Here is a 3332-nt window from a genome sequence, read left to right on the forward strand (position 1 = left end):
CGGCATTCAGTCATGCCAGCCACATGACCACAGAAACGTTTTCGGACAGCACTGGCTCTTCGGCTTGGAAACGGAGATGAGTACCACCCCCTAGAGTTGGATTCAACTGGCTTTCGAGCAAGGGGAATCTTTACCTTTAATGTGGTATAACAGAACAACCTAGGAGGGTGCTTTTGTAAGGGGATAGAATTGGCGTGTATTGCAATGTTAATTGTATGTATCATCTGGCTTTTACTGCACAATCTTCAACCTTTGTAATCTGCTTTCTGCACTGCTTGTAGTATGGCATGCCTCAGACCATTTTTTGTTTGTTTCCCTTGTTTCCTAACTCTGTAATCCTAGTCCTATTGCATTGCTTATTGGATGTCTTCGGCTGTTTGATGGCATTGTTTAAAATTTTTTGTAATCCAGCTTGAGTTTCAATGAGAAAGCAGGCTATGGATAAGCTAAATTTAAAAAGTAAGTTAAGTAATATGTGAAGATGACAGTCAAGTCAAAAGAGCATTCATTTTTTGGGGAAAAAAACCCTCTTCCATTTATTTTATTTATAGAGTACCAGCCAAGCAAGGCGAGGCGGTGGGTCAAAAGATCATGACTGACCGTGTCAAACGTGGCTGTAAGGTCAAGCAATAGCAGCGGTGCCAGCTCACCACAATCCAACTGTTTGCAGAGATGTCTGTGAGGGTGACCGATGCTGTCTCCGTCCCTTGGCCAGGGCAAGGCGGAAGTTGGACTGGAATGGGTCGAGTGCCAATATGTCTTCCAGGAAACTCTGCAGCTGCTCCGTCACCGCTCTCTCAATTATCTTACCCAGAAATGAAAGATTCAAGACTGGGCAGATGGCACCTCGTATTCCTTCACCACTGGCTTTCACCAGCCATGAGGGACACAGGTCCAAGAGGCATGTGGTCGGCCTAACAGCAAGCGGTGCTATCAGCCAGCCAATGGACAATGCAACAGGAGTTACAAAATCAGAGAACAAATGCAAACAACAAACTAAGGCAAGGTCTAACAAATGACTCATTCAAGATTAAAGGGAGCTGGTAACATCCCCCCCACTCCACAGCACTCTCACTTTGGGCTGTGTTTCAGTTAGTTCTGTGATGAAACCGTAGACATAGTCCACTGGAGAGAGCATCAAGAATACTGGATAAAATCTGATGGAGTGCCCAGTGTATTTAGCTGCACTTTGGAGCAAGCAGATCAGAGAAAACATCAGTGCCAGGGCAGGCTGTGGGTCTGAAGAAACCGATAACTAGGAATACTAAGGCACTGTTGCAAAATATGTCAACCTCTGTAATGCCTCCTTCGCTGCAAGGGAACAGGAAAAAAACCAAACGCTGTGACCTGGATGGCCCAGGCTAGCCCCACCTTAAAAAAGTAAAGATAAAGGTTTCCCTTGCTCAAAAGCCAGTTGAGTCCGACTCTAGGGTTGCGGTGCTCATCTCCGTTTCAAAGCCGAAGAGCCAGCGCTGTCCGAAGACGTTTCCGTGGTCATGTGGCCGGCATGACTAAACACCAATGGTCTCGAACTGCTGAACTACTGACCTCCCACAGCCTGCAGTTCAGCGTCTTAACCACTTGAGCCACCGCAGCTCCTAAGCCCCACCTTAGGCAGAAACTAAGCAGGGTTGGCCCTGGTTGGTACTGGGATGGAAGACCACCTAAGGAAGTCCAGGTTCACTACACAAAGGCAAACAATGGCAAACAACCTCTGAATGTCTCTTGACTTGAAAACCCTATGGCCGGGGTCTCCATAAGTTGGCGATGACTTGACAGCACTTTACACGCAGAGAAAAACAAAGGAAGCTGCCTTATACGGCAGCAGCCTATTGGCTGCTCTAACTTTTATAAACTAGGGTGGTGGAGTGGTTAGAATGGGGTTCAAATCATAATTCGATTACACAGGCGTGCTAGGTGATCTTAAACCAGTCTTGTGCACTCTCTCTCTCTCAGCAGGGTTGCTGGGAAGGTAAAACAGAAGACATCAGTGTATCCCCAAGCTGCTTGCTTTCTCAGATTTTTTAACTGGAGATGCCAGGGACTGAATCTGGGATCTTCTCCATGGAAAGCCGGCCCTCTGTCTCAGCGGCTTTCATGAAACGGCAAATGGCAATACTGACACAACACCTTGCAGTCGCATCACACAAGTCAAGCTGTGCAAAACGCTGCAGATCATAAGTAGTTATCATTGTGTGACCACAGAGAAATGCAACAGGAGATATATATATATATATATATTACAACCCATCATGCTTCAGCAATAATTCTTGTAATCTCTACAGTTAAGGAGTTAAGAGATAGATAGATGATAGATAGATGATATAATAGTGTTTTATGCACTCTTCACAATATATTTAAAAATTCAAATGGTTGAATCATTTTATTTCTTTTCTCTGTACAACAACCCAGTGAGGTAGGTTAGGCCATTATCCTAAAATCTCATATTCCAAAAGTCAAGAAGTAAAATTCATTTTTGTAGAAACCTATTGGTGGATTTGAGTCCATCTTATATCTCAGTGCACCAAAAGACTGGTGGGTTGCCAGAGGCTGCCATAACCCCAGAACTTCCTTGAAGGGTTGCAGCACAATCCTAAATCAAGGCAGCCCCGACCTGAACAGCCCAGGCAAGCCCGGTCTCTCAGATCTCGGAAGCTAAGCAGGGCCGACCCTGGCAAGTCCTTGGATGAGAGACCTCCAAAGAATACCAGGGTCGGGATGCAGAGGCAGGCAATAGCAAGCCATTTCTCTGAAATGGCCAAGCCCCCAAGGTGTGTGCCCGCACACATACACAAATACCCTCCCCCCAACATTTTTTAAAATCCTAAGTCATGGCCTTCGTATCTGAAGAAGGGAGTTTTGGCTCTCGAAATTTTATACCCTGAAAATTTTTTTGGTCTCTAAGGTGCTACTGGACTGGAAGCCAGCTGGCCTCAGAAGGGTGTAACTCTGTTTAGGATTGCACTGCTAATGAGAACAAGAGAGGGAATGAAATAATGGTTGGAAGAAAAATGCCATAGAAAATGATGAAACCAATACAGCGAAACTACTACACCAACAGTGCTGCTCTAAGCCCATTTTCCTAGGAGTAAACCCCCTCGAATAGAGACGAGTAGTATTTTGAGGATACCTGCTTAGGACGGCAATGTTCAACGGGATACATACAGGACCTGCCGCAAAAAGACCCTAAAACCATCCTGCGAAGAAGAGTTCTGGGGCATCCGAAAGCTTGCTCTTTTATGCTCGGGGGAGTCCTAACCACAAAAGGTATATTTTAATGTATTGTTTGCACGCGACCCTCGTCCTGAGCGATACACCGCAAGCGATCCCGA

General features: G+C 45.7%; 1 protein-coding gene across 1 annotated transcript in view; it reads left to right on the forward strand.

The window, feature by feature from the left end:
• The window catches only part of PPP1R9B (protein phosphatase 1 regulatory subunit 9B), a 99019-nt gene that overhangs the window by 3149 nt on the left and 92538 nt on the right, over positions 1 to 3332 (forward strand). The window lies entirely within an intron of this gene.

The sequence above is a fragment of the Gekko japonicus genome, unplaced genomic scaffold (assembly GCF_001447785.1).
Source record: "Gekko japonicus isolate JY-2015 unplaced genomic scaffold, Gekko_japonicus_V1.1 scaffold544, whole genome shotgun sequence".
Taxonomy (NCBI): Eukaryota; Metazoa; Chordata; class Lepidosauria; order Squamata; family Gekkonidae; genus Gekko; species Gekko japonicus.